A 13,720-nucleotide genomic window follows, 5' to 3' on the forward strand; every position below is an offset into this window, starting at 1 on the left:
AGCGGGCTCCCTTGGCTGCTCCCGGGGAAGCGATGACCCGGCGTCCGGGACCGGCGGAGGGAAGCTGGTGGGATCCAATTAAACTCAGCATCCTCCTGGAACCGGGGATACGATCTTGAAAGTACAGAGCCGGGCTGGCCGCCGAGAACACCGGACCGAATAGAAGAACTGCGGTGACGAATCCGAGTGACCGGGACCCGGTGAGCGTGTGGGCCCGGACTAGGCCGGTCAGGGGTTACGAAGCGCGAACAGCGCTGGGTAGAGAGGAGTAGAGCCGGGCGACAGTGAGTGACTCCGGTTGCGGCTAAGGCTGAGGCTACGAGCTACTTGATGCGGCTGGGGCGGGGAAATCCCCTGGTTACCTCCGAGGGATCGACGACCCGGCTGCCGAGACCGGTTGAGGGAAGCCGACCAGGAAGGCCCCGGCTGGCCCGGAACAGAGTTATGAAGCACGAGCAGCGTTGGGCAAAGGTGAGGAGAGCGGGACGCCGGTGGGTGACTCCAGGGGAGGCCGAGGTTACGTGCTGCTTGCTGCGGCTGGGGCATGGAACTTCCCTGGTTGCCTCCGGTGGAGCGACGACCCGGCTGCCGAGACCGGTGGAGGGAAGCCGGCCCGAGGCCAGGCAGGGCCGGACCAGAGTTACGAAGCACGAGCAGCGTTGGGCAGAGATGCGGAGAACTGGATGCCAGTGAGTGCTCCCAGGTGAGGCTGAGACTATGTGCTGCTTGCTGCGGCAGAGGCGTGGAACTCCCCTGATTGCTCCTGGGGGGGGCGATGACCCGGCCGCTGAGATCGGCAGAGGGAAGCCTACCGGAAGGTTCCGGCTGGGCAGGACCAGAGTCACGAAGCACGAGCAGAGTTGGGCAGAGGTGAGGACAGCCGAGCGCCAGAGAGTGACTCCGGGTGAGGCTGAGGCTGCGTGCTGCTAGCTGCAGATGAGACATGGTACTCCTCTGGTGGTTCCCGGGGGAGCGACGACTCGACTGGCGGGGTCCAATACGAGGGCCACAGGGAGAGGAGGCATGATGGGAGGCGCCGCGAACGAGCACAGATATGGAACCGCCGCTGGAAGGCCCTACTGGCCTGGGCCGTGAGGGCCCACCTCTCTGAGACAACTTGATTGGAACCAGGCTTGCACATTCTGGCAACTGGTCCGGAGGGCCGCAGATCAGACCAATTGGGTCCGACAGGAGAATGAATACACCCATCCCCATCCGGTGAGTGGGTCACCACCCTGTTCGACATCTAGCCCACAGCAACACGAGTTCCGAATGTCTTCCAAGGGTAAGACCAGAAGTAAGACATTGCATTGTAATCCTATAAGTACACAACAGAAAGAGACCATGGGGGACTTCGCGCAACCAACGGTTCAGGCAACCCTGGAGAAGATCCTGGGGGCCATTGAAGACACAAAAATACCTTTACGACAAGACATTAACCAAGTGGCGGTGGAGCTAGGGTTGCTGAGGGCAGACCACACCAAACTGGCAGGCAGAGTGAAAGCTACAGAGACAGACATAGCAGAGCTCACTCCGAAACACGAAAACCTTGCAGCCTCAGTTCAAAGGCTGACAGACCGGGTACACCGCCTAGAACGCCGCGTGGAGGATACAGAAGGCAGGAACCGCAGGAACAACATTCGGGTGGTGGGCCTTCCCGAGGGAGTGGAAGGTTTCGACATGGTGGAATTCCTCGAAGGATGGCTACGCACAGTCGTGGCGCCGGATCACCTTACGGCCTTTTTCTCCCTGGAGAGAGCACACCGAGTCCCCTCGAGACCTTCGGCGCCGGGGAGGCCACCGCGGGTGGTGGTGGCGAAGTTAATGCATTATAGAGACAGGGACTGTCTGCTCCATAGAGCCAGAGAAGCGGGCCGTTTGAAGCTAAAAATAGCGCAGTGACGCTATTCCCGGATTTCACCTTGGAAGTCCAGTTAAAACGTGCCTCGTTCTTAACTGTGAAAAAAGCCCTCCGCGAGGAGGGGATCCAGTACTCACTCCTCTTCCCAGCCAAACTACGAGTGGTCCTGGATGGCAAAACGGTGTTTCTACAATCACCAGAGGAGGCATGGGAATGGTTGGAGTCGAGGGGCCTGAAGGAGGGCCGCTGCGAACAGCCCGGACGAGCCGCCCGCAGAGGTAAGAAGAGACAGCGCAATAGGGATCGTCTGCCTGCGGGGCCAACTAGGGCCCAGAGAGAGTCAGCGAAGATAGAGGCCCTGGACGCGGTGGCCTCGGTGTGTGGGAGTGCACCCTCGCTGGTCAATAGTGCAAAACACTCAGACGTGGCGTCGGTCTCTTCAGAAGGAGGCTCCAGCTACCCCGGCGACGCCCCTAGAGTGACTCCCCAAACATCGGATGAACTGGCATAAGTGTCTTCCCGATTGGCACTGGAGGATAACAATACTTTGTTGAAGAGGCCTCGACGATCTCGCAGCCACCCCCTCAACCGGTTTCTCGGCCATTCAATCGGAATGGCGAGAACTCAAACTGACTTGTTGTTATTACTGCACTGTTGCAATGTTAACTGGGCAACCTACGGTTTGAGAGGTGCCCTGGGGTTGGAGCGTTGGGATTTACAATTTAGCTCATTGATGGTGGCACTGGGGTTACGAATTACTCACATTAAACTTAACGAGGAGGGTAGGGAACTAAGGCACGGGAAGGAAGGGGGGAACAATGCGGTTCACCACACACCAATATGGCTAGTTATTCATTCTTGACCTGGAACGTGAGGGGACTGGGCTTGCCCTCTATAAGACATCGTGTACTCTCGTACTTGAAACGGAGGGGGGTACATGTAGGCCTGCTGCAAGAAACACACCTCACAGCTAATGAGATAGATAAATTGAAGCGCAGATGGAGGGGTCAGATCTTCGCTACTAAATACTCAGCCTACGCCAGGGGAGCACTAGTGTGGATAAGAGCGGGGGTTCATTTTGAGGTTACATCCACCAAGATTGACCACGAAGGTAGATTTGTGATGGTAGGGGGCCTCCTACACTGTGTACCAACTACCCTATGCAGCAATAACGCCCCCAATCAGGACCAAATCCCCTTTTTACAGCAATTGTCTAGACATCTTACACGTAGAAACGGGAAGGAATTATTCATTGGAGGAGATTTCAACAGTGTAGTAGATGTGGACATGGACCGCTCCACCCCGCCACTTAAGGGGGTGATAACACATAAAATAGCCAGCCATTCCAGGGACTGGATGCTGAGTTGGGGACTGATAGACGCTTGGCGCGCCCAACACCCGACAGACAGGGACTACTCATACTATTCTAGCTTACACCGCCTACACACTAGGATAGATAAGATCCTATGCTCTGCACAGGCTACACAAAATGTAACTCACACGGAATATCTAGGTCGCACCCTGTCCGATCATAACCCCTTATTGCTGGTATGGAAGGCAACTGAGGATAGGCCCCCCATTCCGTTGTGGAGATTACGTCCGTCTGCCCTGGAGGACCAGTCATACAGAGAGTCACTCCGCTCCATATAACAGAACATATTACCCTTAATGCCAGATCAGCAACATCTAGGGGCATAGAATGGGAAACCCTCAAGGTAGCAGTGAGAGGCCAATGCATGAGCCAGAATACTGGAATCCAGCGCACACTAGAGAGGGAGCTGGTTAAGCTAGAAGAGACCATTCACCAACTGGAAAGGAACAGTAACGGTACAGAAACAGAGAAAGACAGATTAAAAGAAGCTAGGTCCTCGCATTCCCGAATTGTAGAACAACTAAGATTACATAGCGCACGAAGATACTGGGCCTCGGTGCAAGCAGAAGAGGGTAGATCTGGGAGAATGCTGGCCTGGTTGGTAAGACCGGGAAACGAAGGGCACCTATAGTAAATGTGCGTGACATGAAGGGGAGGACTCACCACGCACCTAGAGAAGTCAATGTGGCTTTCCTAGAGTACTATACCTTTTTATACAGGCAACCAGACCCAATCGAACTAGAGCAGGTCCATGCATACTTACACCCGTTACCACTGTCCACACTGACAGATAGCGACAGGGATGTCCTGGGGGGCCCGCTGTCCCTGGAAGAAGTACAAGAAGCCATATCACAGTTAGCTGCTGGGAAAACCCCAGGCACTGATGGGCTGCCGATGGACTTCTATAAAAAGTACTCTTCACTGTTAGCTCCCAGACTGGTAGAAACATTCACAGAGGCATTCCAACGGGGTATACTTCCCGGCTCTATGAGGGAGGCCCTGGTAGTCCCCCTGCCAAAGCGAGACACAGGTGAACTATCGGTGACCGACTTCCGCCCATTGTCAATGCTAAATTGTGACTTCAAAATCCTCAGTAAACTTATGGCCAATCGGATCCTTCAACATATCCCTAATCTGATACACCATGATCAAAATGGTTTTATGCCAGCATGGAACACATCTCTAAATCTGAGGCGCCTGTTCTCCATTTTACACATGCCACACACTGAGAAGCCCCCAGGTGCAACCCTACTGGCAATAGACTTCGAGAAGGCATTTGACTCCCTAAGATGGGATTTCCTACGGACAGTGATGCTCCGAATGGGGCTGGGAACCAACTGGGTACGCTGGGTTGATCTATTATATGCATCCCCCCTTGCGAGAGTGAAGACTGGAAAGTCGGTCTCGGAGGCATATCCAGTTTACAGGGGCACTAGACAGGGATGTCCTCTGTCCCCTCTGTTGTTCGCCCTGGCTATTGAGCCCCTGGCCGCCCAGTTCCGCTCTGCCGGCTTGGGCAGGGGGATAATGCTAGTACTAACTGAAAATATTATCTCACTCTACGCAGATGATGTCCTAATATATTTGAGGGAGGGCAAAACAGGCCTACCCTGGGCATTAGAGGCGCTGGATAATTTCGGAACCCTTTCAAGACTCCAATTAAATAGAAGTAAGACATGCCCTCTGGACTTTGTGTGGGCCCCACGCACCTTTAAATACCTGGGCATCCAGGTGTTCCACGACCTAAGAGACTTACGTGAGGGTAACATAGGTAAAGCAGTCCGAGTGCTCCGCTCCTCAGTGGGATTTTGGAGATCTCTGAAACTGACCATATCAGCTAGGATATCCCTATAAAAAATTATAATGCTCCCACGCCTCCTGTATTTCTTTACTAACCTTCCAGTAGTGATTCCCTCAACTTGGTTCCACGAGTTAAACACCCTACTCAGAGAGCTTATGTGGGATGGAGGCCGCAGAGGCGCCTCGCTCCCTGTCCTCTGTAGACCGGTGATCGAGGGGGGCCTCGGGGTGCCAGATTTTGAATCCTATTATTTGGCCTGTCAGTTGCAGTGGGCGGCTGGATGGCTGGCGGGGAGAGGATGCACGGAGGAGCTCACCGCTGGCGGGGGGAGTGGCGGAAATCGGATGCTGGCGTTCATGTTAGACCGAACAGTGAAGAGCAAAATAGAGAGTACATTACTGAAAACTGCATTAGAATGCTGGAAGAGATGCTCACGCAGAATGGGAATAGGTACACCATACTCCCTGGCCCTTCCATTACATTGGCTGGTGCTTGACCCATTAGACGGATCAGGGACTTGCGGTGGCTTAGGGATGTGGGCGAGTAAAGGGGTTGGAACTCTCGGAGACTTCTTTCAGGGAGGAATACTGAGATCATTCACGGATCTGGTCGAAGGGAATCAAATACCGAGTGGGCAGTTCTTAACCTACCAACACCTGACTCACCGTATTAAAATAAACTGGGGAACGATTAATGCAGAACCAGAGACACACAATATTATACACATCCTCTTGACCATGGGCGAAGATACCCATCTGGTCGCAAAACTGTACAGGGCCCAAAATGAGTGCACTCTGACCCCCCTCCAAGCCCTTCGTGAGAGATGGGAAAGGGCACTGGGTAATACTCTGACAGAGGCTGAGTGGAAGAAAGCAATGGCAAACCCTAGAACAGTAACTAGGAAAACACGTCTAAGATATATACAATTTAATTATTTGCACAGAACATATCTCACACCGCATAGACTAAACATCATCTACGGGGGAGACCCCAGATCATGCCCCAGATGCAACGAACTAGATGCAGACCTGGACCATATGCTATGGCACTGCCCAGATATCCAGCGGGCCTGGGAGAAGATACAGGGCAAACTTGAGAAATCACTGGGTGTCAAACTGCCGCAGACCCCATCGCTGTGCTTGCTGGGACTGCATTCGGGATTGACGCTGGGTGCAGTAACTACCAAATTTATGGACCTGGCGTTGGCACTTTACAGGAGACAAATAACACTAAACTGGAAGGCTTCTAGCTCCCCCCCATTGGAAGTCTGGCGACGTGAAGTCACGAAATGGGCCAGAGCAGAACTTCAGGTTTTGGAGCGCGAAGAATTGAGGGGACTGCGCCAGAAACCCATTGCCCCTTTATGGGAGGAAATATTAAGAGGATGGGAATCTCGAGATAGCGACGAGGAAACACAAGAAGAGTAGCCGAGACACCATCTGACCAAAGGTAGTCAGGTAGACCAGAACACATAAACATGCACAACGAACTGAAGGGGAAGATTGGTAGACCTAGCACAGAAAGTAGGATAGCCAAGGAGGGCAGCAGTCACATGGGAGTGAGCAACACTATATAACTCTGATCAGGAGCCAGCCCAGGTACACAAACACACGGCCAATAACCCCTGAGTAGACAGTTGAGATTAAACTCAACAAGAGAATTCCAGTCCCAGCTGACTAGTCCTTAACCCACCCTACTAGGAGCATTCACCTCAATGAACCACCAGCATGTAAATAGTTATTAAGAATCTTTACTGAGAAGATGCATAGACCACGAATACGCTTATGCAAGTACTATCCACAGATTGGAACAGTACAACAACGGTTGGTAATAATTAATGTGGACTATTGTACAAGTTATAATTGTATTAAGAATGTATTAAAATAAAATGACAATAAAATATTGTTTAAAAAAAAAATATATAAAAAATAAGGGAGTAGAAAAATAGTCCTGTAGTTACTAAGGTAATTTATGTCAGACAACTTTTGTTTAGCAGCGGTCTGACTAATGCCTTTTTCCAGTCCAGATGAACTTTACCCTTAGTTAGGGATTGATTATAGAACTTCAGAAGGCCCAGGAATCATTCTTCTGTCCTCTCTTTCCAGACTCCATGCAGGATAGTATCTAGTAAGGAGCCAGAGGAAATAGACATGGCTAGTTCCCTAAACAACTCAACACTCATAGGCGCAATACTGTCCAGTTTACCAACTGGACCTCCACAATCACATGGCAGTTTGAAGTTCAATCTATCATTTAACTGGGGGTTATCTATAACATTAATGTCAGAATCATCACTTATATCCTTTAGAATGACTTCGATCTTGTAATGGAAAAATCTGATAATTTATCACCCAATTCCTGCAACGGTTTTACTGTATCTTTTATGCAATCTGGATTTGACAACACTCTTACTATCTCAAACATTTTCTTACTTCTTATGCTTTCTGGTAGGGGTACAATACAGCTCCTTGGATTTTCTTTTCCTATCTTATATTGATTTAGAGCTTCCTTTAAGCAGAATTTATCATCATCAGACAAGGTCCTCCACCACTGCCTTTCCAGCTTCCTGCATTTAAGTTTTTTTTTTTTTAAGTAACCGTAAACCAGGGGGCCAACTGCCCAGGTTTAATCTTGATAGATTTAGTAGGGATTATTCTGTCTAAAGTCTCCTTGATAGTAATCTGGAGCCGGTCATAATTTCCTTGCACCGAAACCTCTTCATTGAAACAGTTCTGTACATCCAATACACTAACATCTTAAAATTTCCCTAATTTAAACTAAGCTCTACCTTGTCTAGTTGTCTTGCTACCTACTTCTGTAGATCCGAGCTGTAGTTCATGTACTTCAAATGTCACTAAAGAGTGATCAGACTAGCATACCTGAACCAGTTCTTAGACTATAAGCAACTCTGGTGGCACCATAATTAATTAAATTGAGGGTGTGTCCACCTAAATGAGTTGGGCCATTTACCTGATGTTTCAGGCCCAGCAACTCACAGGAGTCTATTAGATCTCTACTATAAGGGCACGTTCTGCTTTCAACCCAGATTTTAAAATCTCCCCACAATAAAAGATTTGCGTCAGTCCTGGCAAGGTTAGTAACCATTTTCAAAAATGGTTTAACAAATTCCTGTAGGAGCCCTGGAGGTCTGTAACTCAGCAGACCTGAAACTAATACCCTACCACTCTCCTTTAGGGAAAAACCCAATAGTTCAACCCCTTGTAATTTATCAATTTGAAGAGTGGTTATCTCCCATTTATCTTTAGAAATAACAGTCACTCCCTCTCTTTTTCCTATTCTTGACTGATACATTGCTTTGTAACCTGTGGGGCAAATAAAGCCCAGAACTATAACTGAGACAGGTGGGAACCAGGCTGAATATATGTCTGGATCATTTCAGGTTTTAATATACATAGGGCCTCATTTTCAAGAAATGACATACAAAAAATGTAACACTGTGCTAACAGGCTAGCATTAAAAAAATGACACTAGCCTATGGGACATTTCGCAAAAAAAAATGATGCTAGTGCAACAAAAGAAGGGTTAGACTAGCGGTACGCATTTTGATGCTAAACATGGTAGTGTCACTTTTGCACCTAAACGTGTCAAAAAAGCCAATTACAGACATGTAATTGCAAATGTAAAACAGGAGTCAGCCACATAGATGGTGTACTTATTCACAGTTCTCACCGACCTAGAGTCCCAGGTCATCCAGAAGGTCCCGTTCCCGGGGGATGAGGTCTACCCAGCGATGTTTCAATTGGTAGTCTGTGCGCTCAACCTCAAATGTACGCATCATGTGGTACAGGACCTTCCCCCACTGCAGCTTGTAGGCCTCCGTCTTGTATCCCAGGATGACTCTGCCCCCCCATGGACACCATATTAGGAAGGTTGAGTTTCACTAGCCAGATGTATCCCCCCAACTCATCTGCACTCAGGTGATGGTCCCTTCCCTTCCCCGACATGTCCTGGCCTAAATCCATGGTACCCCTAACAAACAAAAAAAAACTAACCCAACAAACTTAACTACCCCAGAGACAGATACCTGACAATACACACTTAAATACAACACAATTTGACAATAGACACAACAAAAAAGACTTTAGGGACACAACACAGACAGCACAAAAACTTGCAAACACCACTCCTCACATCAGAACCAGCACCACACAACATCTCCCGAGCACAGACTAAAAGACTATGAATGGAAGAGAAAGTGAAAGTCACTTCACAATTTCTGGTATGCAGAAAGGATGTACAATTGCTTCAATTCCTGGGCATATGCATCACGTTTTGAGTCAATGCATAATTTTTTTTCACACATGACAACCACACGTGTATTTTTAATGGAAGACTGACAAGGCACACTGATGAAATTTTGATGTGCGTGTACAATAGCTACATTATGGCTGAAAATGACCGAATGCGTCTTTTTTTGATGCAAGAAGTGAAATGTGTGTCCTACTGTATGCTGTTATGTGGGATTCATGGTAGGAGTCATAAATATTGCAATTATGCATGTGAACAGTTGTGTTTACCACCTTCCTGTCTTCCTATGTGTTCTGTGAGTGTACATATGTGAGGGTAAATGCATTAGTGGGATCACACTACACAGGTGGCACATTTCCTCTGTTTATTCAACCGTACAGCTGAGGATAGCTCCCCCATGTTTCAAACATGTTTTTGCACATGACATCCTTGCGAAGTGAACACCCAGGGATATTGGTGACTTGGCCTGGAATGTGGTCAACTCACCCACCCCTGTGACAGTGCATGCATGTGACAATGTCTGGTGTGTCCCGAGGGCAGACATCAGACTGTCAGGCAACATGGGTAACTTACAGTTCCCTGTGCAGGCAAGTGTTGGGATCAGCTGGACAGACGTGTCATGGGTGTGTTTCGTATGAAGTGCAAGTGAGTGCATGTTCTTCATGTGTGATTTATTCTGCCTACTACACTGGTGTGTTTTGGGAAATATGTCAACAATCTTTTAAGGCCTTTCATGACTCATAGGGCTCCTTCAGAGCAATGTATTTGCTTTAATCAGTAATTCACGTTATCCAATATTAGTTTATTTTTATGGCATCTACATGTTTAGAGGTGGAGTTTTCCAAACATTAGGCCCTATGATCTTTGTATTTGTCCCTGCTCAAAGTTACGGGTCACACAAACCCTGGGGCACATAGGCGAGACATTAAGGTTGAAATTTGTGTCAATGTTCTTTGAACCTACACTTTGTATGTACAATTCCTCACCATGTAGTTTGGCACAGACTTCATTTTTAGCACACACTCTGCATGGCGGGACTGCCATCAGACAGGGATGATAGCCAACACAGCAGTGCACAGTCAAGTTCAAGAATCCTACTGTACATCTAAACTCCCCAACCTTATTATCTACTAGGGATTTACAGGTTGTTTCTGTCAGCATTGCCTTATTATCTACTAGGGACTTACAGGATGTTTATTTCAGTTTTACCCTATTATCTATTAGGGACTTAAATGTATTTTGATTCAACCTTGCCCTGTTATCTACTAGGGACTTACAGGAGTCTGTCATTGGGAATTGTCCTAGGCATGTTTAACAGACACAGGTACAGCCAGGGTGATTCAACACCATCTTCTGTGATGCAAATTTTGTAGTACATGTAAATTGAATGACTTTCTCACACCGTGACCGGGTAGTCAATTTGGCTAAACACTTTTTGTGATGCAATGTGTTATCTTACATTGGTGCACTCTTTCTTGTTCTCACACTCTTCTAAAATTGTGTGAGGCACTCATTCATGTACCACTTATGACTAGTTTTTGTAACCTTAGCAATGTTGATTCAATTAATGTATCATTTTTTGCTTGCTCCCCATCTTCTACATACTCATCGCCCAGCTCTTCCTGCTCATCACTGTCATTGGGCCATGAGAGATTTTGGTCCGCACATGTATTCTGCAATATGTAGCACAGTGGTATTGGTTTAGTTGCTATTGGTGGAGAGTACCCAAAACCTATCCTGACTCCAGGAGTGATACTGATGTACTCTAGGGTCCCCTCCACAATGTAGCCGGTCCTGTTTAGGCCATGATTGTGACTCTGCTGTGCTTCCATGTAGGTGTGTTTATTAGGAGTAGTAACCCACAGCTACAGTCTATGGCCATCATTATGACATTGGTGGTAAATGCTGCTTACCACGGCACCGACGGCCACAATCTTACCGCCGCAGTGGCGGATATCCATTCACCATATTATGACACACACACCAATCAGACAGAATACAGCCACATACACAAATCCACCAGACCAAAGGTCAGTGTTGTACTGGCAGTCCCAAAGCCCACAACGTTACGCCATCAGAACAACGCCCTTCACATTATGACCCACGAATCACCACGGCGTTCATTCAATGGTGATAAACCATTGGCGGTACATACAACTGCGTTCAGAATGGACACCCACATACAAAACAACACTACATTGGACAATACGAAAAACACACACCTGACACACATACACACACCATACCCACACACCCACACCACAATAAAACACACACCCACATTACCCACAACCCTTTACAAACAACAATTGCCACCACAAGACTGAGAAGAAGAGCACAGAGACAACTAGACACACACACCACTCACACCCATACACCCTTCACGCACTCCACATCACACACCCCACCACTTTACCCAACACACCCTCAGCAAAACACATCACACAACAACCATGGCACCACAAAGGCACCCCTGTTGCGCTGAGGAGGAGTAAAGGGTCATGGTGGATGAAATCGTCAGGGCAGAGCCACAGCTCTTTTGAGCACAGGTGCAGCAGATATCAATAGCAAGGAAGATGGAGCTATGGCGGAGAATCGTTGACAGGGTCAACGCCGTGGGACAGCACCCAAGAACAAGGGATGACATCAGAAGAGGTGGAACGACCTACGGGGGAAGGTACGTTCCATAGCAGCAAGACACCAGCTCACCATACAGAGGACTGGCGATGGACCCCCACCTCTTCCCCCACAAATCACAGCAAGGGAGGAGCAGGTACTGGCAATACTTCATCCAGAGGGACTCGCCGGAGTTGGCGGAGGACTGGACACTGGAAGTCAACTCTTAACAATTATCACCCCCCCATACCTGCATGCCATCACACACCCTCACCCTCACTCCCATCACTCCACTGCATCCCACAAACTCCATCATCACATCTCACTAATCCCAATGCCAGGCCCTGCATGCTGTACCAATGCATGGACACCCCTCTCAGCCCTGAATGGACACCCATCACTAAAGCATGCAGAGCATAGGGAGACTAACAATCCCATAATACACCGACATACACAAGCAAAAGCTGGCAGGGGAACAACAACCATAGAGGGGAAGCTACAGAAATACAAATGTCAGACACTTGAAGCATAATACTTCATTTACATCACCACAGGTACCCCAGCCAATGTCAATGGAGAGGAGGTGCCACCACTATCCAGTCCCCCAACAGAAGTGGCCCACAGTGATGACAATAACTCTGGACTTATGGATATGGACAATCTACCTGGCCTGTCAGGGACCACTGGACAGCCGGTCACCCAAGCCCACTCACAGACCACCACAGAGCCTCCTCCATCAGGAACCAACACTACACCTACGGTACCCACACCTCTGTACCCCGGACATGTCAATCAGCAGTGTGCCCTCCTGTACAGGGACCCCAGGGCACACCTCGCCCCCAAGACAATCGTGGATCTGGGGTCAGTGGCAGTGGGCACACCATTCAGGGGACAGAGGCACAGCCCAACAGGGACACTGGGAGGACTGCTCTGCATCAGGGGGAGGACAGGAGCAGGAAACCGACTCTCCAGGAGGCAGTCTCCAAGATCCTGGGAACCTACCAACATTCCCAGGACACGATGGGCCAGATCCTAGACAATGTGCAGGAGAACAGGTGGCTGCAGGAGGGACAGTATCAGGGGATTAGGGAAGACTTGCAGGCCATTAACAACACCCTGATCTCCATAGCAGGAGTGCTGGCAGACATGGCCAACATCATGAGGGAGACAACAGCACACCAGCAGGCCCCTGCCACTAGCCAGTCATCTGAACAGCCCTCCACTTATGTTGCCGCTAGTGGCCAGGAGGCCCTGCCACAGGCCCAACAGGCCACCAGCACCCCTCCCCCTGCAGAAGGTGAACCTCCCCACACACGTTCCCTGTGAACCAGACAGAAGCCAGAGACACTTGCCAAGACCACAACAAAGACATTAGACTCTCCTGATTGTCACCCTTGTGTCCCACACTGTCACCTTGTCCACTTTGAACTGCCATAGCTCCCCTTCCTATGTCCCCATGGACAATGCACCTGTGCTACAAACAGACTGGAACAATACCCTGGACTTTGCTCCAACATCACCCCATTCCATTGCACTTTCCCCTCTATATTTTAGCACAACAATAAACACCGTTGGATAAAACTGGACTACTAGTATTTTATGTATTGCAAATCTGCATTGATTGAAACAACTATAACCATTGCAAATTAACTGTAAATAGCATGAGCATAGAATGAATGACCTGTAGCTGGCTGTTGTGATCACAGCAGAAGAATGGTGTCATAACACCAACATCTGTAAATTGAATATCCATAGGTAACAGTAAGTAAGGGAAAGAAGTGGGTAATGCCAGCATGCCAAT

Source organism: Pleurodeles waltl, chromosome 5, assembly GCF_031143425.1.
Source record: "Pleurodeles waltl isolate 20211129_DDA chromosome 5, aPleWal1.hap1.20221129, whole genome shotgun sequence".
Classification (NCBI taxonomy): Eukaryota; Metazoa; Chordata; class Amphibia; order Caudata; family Salamandridae; genus Pleurodeles; species Pleurodeles waltl.